General features: G+C 53.2%; 1 long non-coding RNA gene across 1 annotated transcript; it reads left to right on the top strand.

The window, feature by feature from the left end:
* The first annotated feature begins 3,045 nt into the window (after positions 1 to 3,045).
* LOC117245231 lies at positions 3,046 to 8,861 on the top strand. The gene is made up of 3 exons (XR_004499688.1): positions 3,046 to 5,287; positions 5,737 to 5,890; positions 7,574 to 8,861. It is a non-coding gene; the product is annotated as an uncharacterized LOC117245231 (long non-coding RNA).
* Positions 8,862 to 13,508: the final 4,647 nt, after the last annotated feature.

The following is a 13,508-nucleotide window of genomic DNA, read 5'->3' as shown; positions in this document are numbered from 1 at the left end:
CAGGGATGGTGGCCACCTCCTCAAGAGGGGCTATGTGGATGTTGCCTGCCAGTGGAGCACCTTCTGGGGTATTTGTGACCCTCCCGAAATTTGGGACACAAGACTGTGCTATTGGCACCCTGTGCCTGTGTTGGGAAACAGAGAGGTGCGTGGTTTGGGCCACTAAATCTGCAGGACATCACCTGACAAAGGTGTTCTCTTCATGGCCAGGCAGCAGAGAAGTGTGGAAACAGCTGCCCTGATGCCCTAATTCTCAAGCTCATTCAGGTGCAAAAGTGATTGTATTTCAAATTTCATCAGTGTGTGTGTGTGACCTCAGCTCTGGGCAAACCAAGCAGGAACAATACAGTTTTTAATGGGATTTTGGTACTTCAATCCACACTGAAAGCAGAGGCACTTTGAAGCACGAGGGTTGTGGCAGTGGCAATTCTTTCTTGACTCTCCAGACCCCCACGGCAGCCCGTGGGCTGTGCTCCTGTCCCAGCAGAGTGCCTGGCATGGATTTAGGGCCACGTGCCACCTCGGGCTCCCCTGTGTCCCCAGCTCGTGCCGGCAGCTCCTGCGCAGGCTCACAGGGAGCACGGAATTACTCCCACCCTGATTCAGCAGAACAGAGCTCTGGGCAAGTCCCCCGGGAGCTGCAAAATATTCCTGTGTTTATTTATATAAATGCATGGCTAAAGAAAGCCCCCTCTTGTTTTCCTTGGCAGAAAGGGTTTGAGAGGCTGCCCATCACCCTCCCCAGCAGCAGCTGATTGTGTACCCCATGTGTGAGCGCTCCCAGGGTGCAGGCATTCCCAGCTGAGGGAATCTTTGGGAGCACAGCTGTCCAGGGGAATCTCCTCGAGGCAAAAATGAGTGCCTGGGAGCTCAAATTAACAGCAGGGAGGCTCAACCTCCCTCTTTTCCTCTCAGTGATGGGTTTGAAGCAGCAGCTCCCTATGGAAAGGCTCAGGGGTCACTTGGCTTGTGCCACCTGTGGGTGAGGGATCTGAGATCCAGGGCTGAGACCTCTCCCCACCATCAGCACACACACAGGCTCAGCCCTGCAATGCACAGCATCTCCAGGACCCTCCCCAAAACTCTACACCCCAATTTTATCATCTGCCAAAGCCCCAGCTGGCCCTGTGCCGTGTGCTGGGATGGATGCAGGGCACAACAGGGACATGTGCACCCACACCTCTGAGCACACACGGAGCCAGGCACGGAGCAGGAGCAAACTGGGATGTGTGGAAAACTCTTCCTGTTTACCCAGGGTGAGGAGCCCTGAGCAGTGGCTGCTGGAGGGGGAAGCAATCAGCAGGGGCCACGCCAATGGAGGGGTATAAATCTGAAATTGTGACGCTTCATCTTGTCCTCCCAGGGAAATCAGTGCTGGGGGAAAACCTGGGAGGCAGCCAAGGCTCAGTTACAGTGGGAGGGAGGGAGGGAAGGAGGGAGCCAGAGGGTGCTGGTGCCAGCTGCGCCCACACCTCTGCCTGCACCTCCCATTGTCCCCAAAACCTCCTGCTGGCTTCTCCAGCACCCTGGCAGCTCCCCAGCCCACCCCAAGGTGCCCTCCTGTGTAGCCCACGGGGACAGTGGTAGTGGGACCCCCCAGAGCAGAACTGCCACTCTCTTTGTGCAGGTCTCTCGCTCCTCCTGGGAGTCTCCACTTCTGCAATAAAGACATTTTCCAGAGTCTCTGATGCCCATAAGGCCTCCTCTCCAAGCAGCTGCTCATTAACAGCAGAAGCTAATTGCTAGCAAATTGTTAGTTAGATATTTGACACCAAATTGCACAAGGAGCTGGTGTTAACCCCGTTTTCCAGCTGGGGGTACAGGTGTGGCTGCTGCAGCAGTGCCTTGGGACAGCTCTGGGGACAGCAGAGCAGAGGGGCAGCTCCTGTGCAGGTGGGCAGAGTGACACAACCTTTGGAATGCTTTGTCTGCACTCTGAGGGCTCAGCCTCCCCTCTCACTCCTGACAGACAGTTCAAGGAAAGCCTGATAAGAGGAGAAAGTGAGGGAGACAGGCAGCAGGGATTTAATGTTGTGCAAGTGGCTGTCCTGAACAGGGGCAGCAAAGCTTGGGGGAGAAACTCTCCTGCCCTGCAGGGCTGGGACCCCAAGGTGTGGCCATGGCCATGGCTGATGCTGCTGCTGCTGCTGCAGGGAGCACAGAGCAGGGAAAATGCCCAGAGCCTCCCTCTGGCCAAGGCAGAGTGCTGAAGGGCTCTTATCTGCCCTGTGCTGGGAGATAAGGCTGCAGTGCTGTCCTGGGGGAGCAGCTTGTATCGCTCACAGACACTCCCCTGGCTGCACAGAGCATCCAGGCACACAGAAAACATTTGAGCAAGGCCCTGTGTTTGAGAAAGCTGTGTGCAATGGAAAGACACACAGGATGGATCAGCTCTGCACTGCAGGGGTGCAGTGTCCGCTGTCCAGAGCACGTTTCCTCGGCCTGTGAAACTGCTGGGTTCCTCCTGCTACAAATCCCTGTGGAGAAAAATTATCACAGACCAAAAAAAGGTACCTGGGCTTGTTGCTGGGCTGGGAATCCTGCCCACTCTCCCCAAATTCCCTCAGGTATGAGGTGATGTGGTCCTTGCACACCCTTGGTTTCTGCCTTGGAGCCAGCTCCCACCAACACAGAAAGATGGGAAAACGTTTTCCACTGCAAAAATTACACTCAATCAATCCAGCTGCCCCTTTCCTGCACCAGAAACATCTCTGTGCATTCATTAACAATCATTAATTTATTTTTGCTATTATTTGACAACAGACTCCAAATCCTAAATGTAGACCCTTGCTTTCAGCAAAGATCCAAGACACACAGTTTGAATTCTCTGCCAAAAGTAACAGCAAATTATCAATCAGGTAAGGACTCCCACAGACCTGCCACTTATTTCATGGAATCCCAGACTGATTTGTGTTGGAAAGTAACTTAAATCTCATCCCATTCCATGCCCTGCCATGGGCAGGGACACCTTCCCCTATCCCAGGGTGCTCCAAGCCCTGTCCAGCCCGGCCTTGGACACTTCAGGGATCTCTGGGCATCCTTGCCTCACCACCCTCACAGGGAAGAATTTCTCCCTAATATCTAATAAAATCTACATTCCTTCAGTTTAAAGCTATTCCTCCTTTTCCTATCACTCCATGTCCTTGGAAATGTGACTTCTGGGCTATTCCATCCTCAGCAGAGTCCTGAAGGCTGAGCCCTCCTCTTCCTCTTCCCTGCCTGCAGCCAGCAATCTCTTTCCCAGCAGCTCTTACTGGTCACTGTAGACAACAAAAATTGACATTTTACATCTTCCCAGTCACAGAACAAAACACCTGCAACTGATTAAAAAGTTTTCTACCTCAAAAAAAACCTCTGTGCATGGGGAAAAAAATGCACAGCAAGGGCTGGTTCTGATCTGGCTGTGTGAGACAAAGTCCAGAGGAGGTTTCCATGGAGAAGACCTGGAGAATGGACAGGACGTTACACTAATGGTGCTGCACAGAACTGATCCAGCCAAACAACACCCAGCTGAACAGAGCTCCACGGCCTTTTTATAAAATTAATAAGGCGTGGAAGAGATAAGTGTCTCCCATTAGTGGATTTAATACCTTGGCTTAAAAATCCTACCCAGGAAACTTCCATGGCTTTTCTGCTGACCTCGCTGGATTTCAGCGTAAGAGAGAAGTGGAATTCAGCCTAAAAGTCAGACAGTGAATGCAGAAGTCAAGACTTAGGAAAAAGATTTTAAAAAAAAAGGAGCTGTTGATATTTCTCCTCTCTGACACGTCGCAGTCTGTCAAAATGGCCACTGCCTTTATTTTGTTTAATCACTTATCTCCATGGAGGGAAGAGGAAATTCCCAAGAACGCACGGTCGTTAAAAATATTAGCCAGGGCCTGGTGATTATTTTTGGTAGCTAAAAACTTCCTGGCTGAGGGGTCTGGGTTTGCATTGGACTCGAGTAAATGTTTTAGGATAACTTTCATAAATACCCATTATACTCAAACCAGTGGGCAGTTTACAATTCAGCTGGGAAGGGCGGGGACATGTTTCTCTTTCTTTTGTTCTGCCTGGACGCATGCTAAAGTGCATAGATCTACACTGAATTAGCATTTAGCTATTTTCTTGTATCCTTAAATAAAGGACCAGTTCACACAGTCAGAAATCTCTGTTTCCTTTTGGGCAGGAAAAAGGAAGTGAATGCAAGGGGCAGATTTGGAGTTTGCTTGCAAGAACAATTGAACTCCCATCCAGAGGGGAAGGGGATCTGCGTCAAGAGGAATTCACTTTTTTCTCTTTTTTTTTTTTTTTTTTTTTCCCCCCTCTGGAAGGGAAGAGAAAAATGACCTTTAGTTTAAAAGCTTGAAAGAATAAAGGTCTGAGCCTTCAGAGCTGCCTGCACAAATATAGTCATAAAGGCTTTTTCCTGACAAAAGGCTCCCGGGGCCGCTCGCGCCGTCCTTCAGCGACTGCGGACACGGCTCCGGCTGCTCCCCTCTTACTTATCCCAGGTGAAGGGCGGCACCCAAACCTGTCAGCAGTTCCTGCCCACCAGGGACAGGCCCTGGGTGTTTCTGAAAAATATCTCTCGTTTTTCTAGCTGTCCCTCCCCAGTGCTGCCCATGCTGGTGGGGCGGATGAGGCTTGGTGGATGGGATTTAGAGGATCCTCTTGCCTTGCTCCCCCAAAATCTCATTTATAGATGTGTGTGCAAGCAGGCAGGGCATTGGCACAATCCCTTATGTGGCCAGCACCTCACACTGGTCCCATTTTGGTCCCTTTACTGCACACCACAATCCCCCTCCCAGCTTCTCTGGGCAGAGGATGTGTGCTGAGCTCTCAGGGGCTTGACTGAGTGTCAAAATATTTTCTGTGTGCTCTCATCTCCATGGTCTCACCTAAACCATTTCAGCCCTCAGCACTGCTCTCCGTTTAGTGGGCCTTAACTATCCACTGAGGATTTTTCTCTGTATTTTTTTCTCCCCCCATGCAAGCCAGATTTCCAAGACAAGCTTCCAAGGAAGCCCCAGAGCTGGAGAACACAGAGGCTGAACCTTGTTAGGGTGTTTGAGCACCTCCAAGGCCATTAAGGACTTCAGAATGAAGGTGAGTGCCACAGGCTGGGCTGTCCCCATGATTCCCAGCTCTTGCCAGAGCAATCCTGGGAAAAAAGGGACTCATCACCCTTCCCTCCTCTCCACACATCAGCCAGACCAGGCACAAATCTGCCCAAACCAGAGCCAGGCCAGCAGTTCCCATCCTGCATCCTGCAGAGCATCGCTTCCCCAGGCCTGCTTCCCTCCAGGTAATGACCAGGGCCCGAGGGAGCACAGGGGATCCAGCTCCACTCTGGGTTCCCACACACTCACAAAAGCTCCTCGGAGCAGTTTTCCTCCCATCCAAGGAAAATATTTGCTCGGAGCGTGAAGCCGTGGCTGGGCAGCGTCAGCAGCAAATGTCAGCGAGTGTCGGCAGGAGAGAAACTAATTAGGCAAAATGAGCCAGATTTCTCCCTGGAGGAGCTGCTCTGTGATCACTGCAGGAAGGATGGATGTGGCCTAATGGTTAAATGGATCATTTTGTGCTCTCTGGTTGCCTCTCTCCTGGTTTCATCTCAGCCGCTTTGCTGCCTGCCCAAGGGCCCGGCGGAGCCGGTGACCCTCCTGACAGCACATCACCGACACCTCCCAGCTGAGCTGGGCTGAAATCACCTCTCAGTGCTAAAGCTCTGGGTCTCCAAATATATTTTGGCAGGTTTCCACTTTTCTTCTCTGGAGCTGTCCATCCTCAGCGAGTGCAGCTGGAGGGATGCCCCCACCAGCGCTCTGAGGGACAAACCAGAGCCAACAGAGACCCAGAGGGACGAGCACAACCGGTCCCAAAGCGGTGAGACATCGCCTCTGCCAAGGTCAGATGTGTGCAGAGCCTGGCACTAGGCAAAGGTGCATCTGGGAGCGCTGGGATGACTCAGTCCATGAGGAAATGGTGTCATCTCCAGCCCCGTGCAGCAGCTCCCTTATTCTGTTTCCAGCTCCACGCACACTTTTACCCTTTACTACCAAAACTTCCTGACCAAACCCCCCCAGCTGAAGCCTGAGTGAGGTTTCAGGTCCTACTCATGGCTCTGTTACATCGAGGGAGCCCAGCAGGGATCCCATCCCCACGTCCAGCCCAGGATGGGAACAGAACAGCAGCAGGAGAGGTGTATGGAAAAGGGAGGATCACACCAAGCACGGGAATTTGCCAGCCCCATGGATTTCTGTTCTTATTCCTGTTCCTCCTGAGCTCCCACATGGAGCATGCATGCACTGCACCTCCTACCTTGGTGCATAAAGGTAATTCATTAACCTGCAGGAATGAGGAGCCTAAACTTTCCCCCAGTCCCCGTGAGAGCAGCAGCTGCCTGTGGTGCTGCCAGGCTGGGGACAATCCCCTGGGCTGGGGACAATCCCCCGGGCTGGGGACGATCCCCCAGGCTGGGGACAGGTTCCCAGGCCATGCCAGGCAGGCAGGACATGTGTACACAGCTCCTCAGGAATGCACCCTCCCAGCAGGAGCTGCAGAGCAGCGAAGGAAAGGCACAAAGTCCAGGGGAGCCCAGCTGGGTGTGTGGGGCTGGGCTTTTCTCCCCCTCCCAGAGTCACAGCCCTGGGTTTGGGATTCCAGGCCAGACTGGGGGCCTGCAGTGGGACCAGGCAGGTTCTTCCTGAGGTAGAGCAGGTTGTGACAGGGTTCTGAGTGCTTCTGCAAGGCCAGGAACAGCGGCAGAGCTGGAACCGTGACCCCACAGCACCTGCAGAGCTGCCAAGTCCCCCGTGGGGCTGGAATGATTCCCTCTCCAGCCCTTGCTTTGCCCACCAGAAGCAGCAGAACCAGTCCCAAAGAGGGCTGAGCAGACATTGGGATTACTGCCCCAAATGTCACCTGAGTGCCCCAGCAAAGAGGATAAACTTGTCTAGAAGAAACACTGGGAACGACCCAATTTGAATCTACAGCAAAAAATCACTTTCCTTCTGCTCCTGGAGGACCCAGGGCTCAGGGATGCTGCTGGAGGCTGTGCCAGCCCAGTGGGGAGCCTTCAGCTGTTTTATTCATAGAAATCCAGGCTGCAGAGCAGCCCTGGAGCTGCAGCTTCCCTGGCAGCAGCCCAGAGAGGGTCTGTGCTGCGAGGAAACGGGCAGGGCAGCACAGGCAGCACCAGTGTCCCAGCAGGACAGATAAAATCTGGATCAGGCAGAAATGGAGCCATCGGAGCAGGACCTCATCACGTGCCCAGCTCCTCCTGCTGCAGCAGTTCAGGTTGGATCATCTTATTTTCCATAAACACACCAGGTTTGTAATCCTGGATTTGCAGGACAGCGCTGCTGGGATGGTGCTTGGAGCTCAAGTCTCAGCCTTAAACCTGAGCTTTGCTGAGATAAGCCCCAGCTACAAAGCCAGCAGCACTCAGCAGGTTCTATATGAGCACAAAAATTGGTTGGATCAGGATTCCTGTGGCACAGAGTGAGCAAAATCACCAGCCTGTTACTTCTGAATTCCTTTCCTTTTCTCTTTTGCTCTGTTTTGATTTTGATTTATTTTTCTCTCGTAGGAAGCAGCTCAGAGATTGGTTGTGACATACCCCAGGCTAATTCCATGGAAAGCCTGTTTTCCAAAGGAAACGTTTGCCATCTTACTCCCAGCCTTGATTTGCCTGTCCCTGCTCACTTGCCAGAGCTTGTTCTGCAACGTTAATAGGGAAGTTTCTTTGCACAGAGCCAATTGTGCCCGAGAGGTTTTGTTCACAAGGGCTGAAAAGCACATTCACTTGGTGTTTGAGATGACATTTATTTGGTGGGTGAGTTGGAGAGCTCAATGAGCAGAGAGAAAAAAACATCCTTGTGAGGAGCTCTTTCGAAAGAAAAGAAACAAGAACTCAGGAGAGATAAGAAAATGAGCGTTTGCAGAATCTGGGAAAGCCTCGTGCAGTGGGAGGGAGACAAAAGCACGAGAGTGCACTTTATTTGTGACAAGCTTTCCATCCTGGGCAGCCAAACAGGACATCCTGCTTCAGTTCTCCTTCCTCTCTTTAATTAGAGTTGTGTTCAGGACACTGCCGTTAATGTCATCTCAGCATTTCCATGACAAAGCCCTGTTTTTGCTGGACTTTAGGAACTTGGCCCTAGAAAAGTCTGTTGTTAGTGTAGAACTGTTCAGTGCAGAGGCTGGAGAGGGTTTGATGACAGCTGCTGTGACATTTCCATCACAGGGAGCTGCCACCAGCTGGGAGAGAGGTGTTTCCATCCCGGATGTGGGAGCAGTGGAGGAAACCAGAGCCCATCTCTGGCCACAGCAGGATTAGGGGTGTTTGTGCTCCAGGAATGTCTCCATTTCAGGTCTGATTTGTGGCACATCTGAAAGTCACTGAAAACACACCACCCACATTTTTTATTCTGAGTCACTCAGGAAGCCTCTGTGACTGCAAATAATTAAAGAAGAATCTGAAAAGAAAGGTGGATTCTCCTGCAGTGGTGTTTTCACTACCTGAGAACAGGGCCTGGCTACAGCCCCCCAAAAGGAGCCCCTGAAATTCCTGTCAAAGGGGCACAAACACCGACCTGGCTGACAAGGGAGCTGTAAAACACCCGTGTTTGAAAGGAGCTGAAATGCACCTTAAACACCAGGACAGCCTGGCAGAGCTCAATCAGCTCTGCTGATAAACCAGATTCCTGTCATGCTTGTTGTGCTGTATAAACTCCTTCCTTTGGGTCTCCAGGGCAGGACCTGGGGTTTGTGCACAGCTCTGAGCACAGGGGCAGGAGAAATCCTCATTCCCATCCCACTGAGAGAGCCCTGTTACACCAGACTCTGCATCCCTGAAAAGGAGAAACCAGAGCCCAGTCCAGCCAATGCCTCTGGGGCTGGTTTTGGCTCGAGAACTGCTAAATATTATTAGCAAAAAAGAAAACCACTTTTATTTTTTTCCATGGTGGAAAAAACTAGTCCTTCCAATTGAAAATATTAGTGAGATTCTTCCACTCCTAAAGGGAGGGCAGATTCCTTTGTTCCTGCTGTGGTCCCAGGTGCATTGCTGGCATCCAGAGCAGGGCAGGCTCTGGAAGAAGCTGTAAAGCAACATTTCATCACAGGATACTCCAAAGCAGACAGGGTTAAGCCAAACATCCTTTTACTGGTCGTCTTTCACTTCCCATTTGAGGGGAAAGCACACAATAGCACCCTGAGCTAGGGCTGTGCTGGGGGATCCCCCCTGCCATGAAGGAGTGGGGCTGCATTTTCTCCCGGCCTCCTGCACGGCCAGGCTGGTGTGTCCCCTGTCCCAGGCTCCCACGAGGAATTCCACGAGGAATTCCCTGCCCTCTCCCACCCGTGCTGCCACCCCACAGCTTCCCTCACTTGCTGAGGAGCCAAATCAGAGAAATAACCTGATTCAAACGGACTAACAGAGTGAGGAAACGGTGGAAAGAGGCTGTCTGGGGGCTCTCCAAGCTGTCTGGAGCTGTTTACCCAAACTGGTTTGGGTAAAGGGCTCTGATGCTCCAATGCCACCACAAGGCAGAAGCCCAGTGGGGTTTGGCCTTTGGCTGAGGAGATTTAGGATGTGCTGGCACAGCACTCGCTCAGCAGTGCCCACCGATGCTGGGCACCCCCGGGAAGGGCTCCAGGCTCCATCCCCCTGGCCTGGCTCACAGCAGAGCAGGGCAGGGCAGGAAGGGAGCAGCGGAGTGAGGAGATGAGTGTTTCCTGCCCCTCGGCAGCCGCACAGAACAGCGCTGTCACTCCGCGGCCCCCGCAAGTGCGGCAGTAAGATAACTCCAGACGCAGCCACCATCACTTCCCCCCTTTGTCCCTGGCTTTTTTCAGGCCTTCCTGAGCACAAACGTCCCATCTCCAAAGGAATGTCACCGCTGCTGGCCGCGCCCGGGATGCCGAGCGGGCTCCGTGGGGATGTGGGTGCTCCAGCACCCCGGGGTGTGGAGCAGCTGGCAGCCCTGAGCTGGGAACTGCCATGGGAGGACATGGAAGGCATCCTGGCATGGAACTGAACTGCCACATCCCCCAGTTTCCTGGCCTGAGTCACTCCTGAGTGCAGGAGATGAAAGGCTGTCGGGAGCTCATGGAAACCAAGGTGCTCAGGAGCTCAAGGCAGCCCAGGAGCCAGCACACCCAGTGTGCTACCCATTCCTCAGGCTCGGCACAGTTCTCCTCCAGCCTCACGAGATGCTCCAGTCCATGCCTGGAAGGTGCTCACAAGACGTTTCTTGGCTGTGGCAGTCCCTGCTCCTCGCCTGTCCCTCAGTGGTGCCCACTGAGCCAGCCTGGCTGGCTGTCACTGGCACAAATCCCACAAGAGCCCTTCTGATCTGAAAGCAGGGAGTGCTTCCAGCCCTTAAATTAGGCTGTGTTTTCCCTTCCCCCAGATTCCTTCTCAAAAGAGGGCTCCGGGTTTGGCTTTTCAGATGCCGTCACCCCGCAGAGCTCACGCTCTGACTCTGCTCAGCACACACTGACTCCGCTCAGCACAGACCTGCTCAGGGCACACAGCTGCAGAGAATCCACCCCATGGGAGATGTTTGCACCCCCACAGCACCATGGGGTATCGGGGGGGCTTGACAGGAACAGGGGGTACCCACAGAGAGGGCCCGTGGACAGCACAGCCCCAGCGTCCCCAAAGCCAAGGCTGGAACGCAGCGAGGCTGTTTCGTTATCTCCTCCCCTGCCTCTCAAGGACAAAACAATCCAACGGTTGTAGAAAGACATTTTTCACCGAGGGATTCTTCATTAGTGCTTGTTTCCTCTCCCAGCCCGTTTCCTGGAAGCAGTTTGTGCTGGTGGGGGTGGGCAGGAGCCGGGGGATGCAGGAGCTGCAGGAGTGCGTGAGGGAGCACACACATTCCTGCCACGCTCCATGGGCCAGGGCCACACCTGGACACGCTGTGGCTTCCTGTGCCTGGAAACACAGCAGGCAGGGCCAGGGCAAGGGGAATACCTTTGAAAGATTAAATTAAATATTAGGAAGAAATTCTTCCCTGTGAGGGTGGCCAGGCCCTGGTACAGAGAAGCTGTGGCTGCCCCTGGATCCCTGGAAGTGTCCAAGGCCAGGCTGGACAGGGCTTGGAGCAACCTGGGATGGTGGAAGGTGTCCCTGCCCGTGGCAGAGGGTGGAATGGATGATCCTTAATATCCTTCCAACCCAAACCACTCCATGATTCTATACTTGTGAGCACCTTGCAGGTCCTGGCATCCCAGGATGTATCCAGACACGGATGGCCCACAGCTCCTGCTATCAAACCTCCTGCATGGCTGTTTATGGATCAGCCATAAATATTTGTTCCTGGCTGCAGTTTTCCCAGGAAAGATTTCAATCCATGAGTGATTCCTCCCTGAGCCAGTTCTTCCCTGGCTGTTTACTTTTGGAGTTCCTCCAGTTAAACACAGCTTTATTTCTCAAACAACTGGAAAGCGATATCTATCATCTCCATCGATTATAATAAACCAATTATGGATCATGCAGCAACCAAACAACAAAAAAAAATGATCCTGTAACAAAATTTAAAAAAAAAAAGATCAGCCAGCAAACTGCAGCCAGGAGGGAGCTGGCAGGGGGAGGAAGAGGATATGGTGCTTCTGGAGCCGTTTGAAGGCTGTGAAGGGAAGCAGGCCAGAGGGTTATCCAATCTCTCGGAGCAGACATTTCCGCCTGGCACGCCCCAGAGGCACAGTCCCCCTGCTTCATCAATAAATCACCGATCCCGCCCGCTGCGGCTGCCCCGGCAGGAAACGGGAGCGGGGTGAGGGTGCCCCTGTGCCCGTGTGTGCACTGGGGAGGGTGCAGGTCACAGCCAGGAGCCCCCAAAGGTCCTGCACGGCCTTTCCCAGCTCACCTGGATCTGGAAAAAGAAGCTGCAGTCCCCATGACCCAGAACAAGCACTTGTGGCACAACCTGGAGATGGACAGAACTCCTCCTTCTACCGTCTGTTCCCTTTTCCCAGCTGCCTCTCTGTAGAAATCCCGAGCTTTCCAAAGGCTCCCAGGACTCTCTTTCAGTCCCAAACAATGCAACCAGGATTGTTTCCCCGGGAACACAAGCACGGTTTATTCGAGGGCCACTCTGCACTTTTGGCAGATGATTCTGAGCAGATGTTGCAGATGTTGGAGCACAGGTAACACGGGCTGTCCTGCTGGATCCAGCCACATGCTGCTCCCCATCACAGCAGCATCCTCACCCATTCCCTGCTGGTACCCCCATGCCCTGACCCCCCTGCAGATGGGTGCAGGGATGCCAGGGGTGATGACACACCTCGTGTCACCCTGTCCTTGCAAGGACAGCCTGGCTAAAGCGGGAGGGACAGGGACACGCGGCGTGTGGCTGCTGGAGCCTCCAGCAGGGTGATGCAAGCGGCCCCACACCTCCCTGGGATGTGAAATGCTAAATGACACAAATCCCTGCCACCAGCGCTTCCTGTTTTCCTGCTACAAGGGCTCACGCCTCCCCGCAGTCCTTGACCCCGGGACTGTGCTAGAAAGGATGTGAAATCCCTCTCCTGCTGCCCGAGGCTGGGCTCGGGGCTCTCCCGGGAGCCCTGAGCCCGCGGCCGTTCCGTCCGTCCGTCTGTCTGTCTGTCTGTCTGTCTGTGCGTCCATCTGTGTGGACACAATGGTCACACGGTGCCTGCAGAGCCTCGGGGGACAGGATCTGATAGCTCAGGGGGGGAAAGCAGAGCCACAGAACAAAGCAAAGCCCAGCAAAGCTGAGTCTTTGATTCCAACCCTTTTTCCCCCTCTCTGAGCTGTTCTCTCACTTGCACTTCCCCCAGATTTCAGGTTGGTCTCTCGCAGACGGAGCCAGGTTGATCCAAGCTCAAGGATTTTGCTTTCCCTGCACAGATGGAAAGATATTCTCAAAATCCCTTCCTGGCACACATTCCCCCATGGCACAGGCTGGGCTTCCCAAAACGTCAAGCAGAAGAAAGTGGGATTTCTGTGAGAGCAGAAACTGCTGCCCCAGGCTGTGCAGACCCTCATGGACACATGCTTAAGGAAATGGCCCAGCCAGGGCAGGTGGTTGCCTTTTGGAGAGTCACCACCTCTCATCCCTGCTGGGAAATGAGGCTGCTCCAACTTTTCAACATTCTAAGTGTGAAATAAGTGTTGATCAAGCCAGAATGATGGGTGTTTCACTCTCCTTTTCTTGGGGTGACACGATACTTCAGCTCTGGTTTGTTTAATTTTTCTGTTACGGGAGTGTCAAGAGTCAGAAATTCCTCCTCAAGCAAGCCCAGGTCTCCCCCAGCAGCTTCACCACAGGAAACTCCACACACAGACATTATTGCAGTGGGGACAAGAAACATGAGCAGGGCTTTGAGGAGGGGGGAAAGACAAGGGCAGTGGGTACCAGTTCAGCCAGTACCGGGCAGACCCAACATTTGTGATGTTTCTTGCAGAAAGAAGCTGTGATTACCATTTATTTTGAGGCTTTGCTAGCAGAGATCTTTTCATCAAACACTGTTAGGCAGACCACCCAGCA

The sequence above is a fragment of the Parus major genome, chromosome 17 (genome assembly GCF_001522545.3).
Source record: "Parus major isolate Abel chromosome 17, Parus_major1.1, whole genome shotgun sequence".
Lineage (NCBI taxonomy): Eukaryota > Metazoa > Chordata > Aves > Passeriformes > Paridae > Parus > Parus major.
Note: the sequence above shows the minus strand (reverse complement) of the source record. Positions and strands in the feature narration are given on the sequence as shown.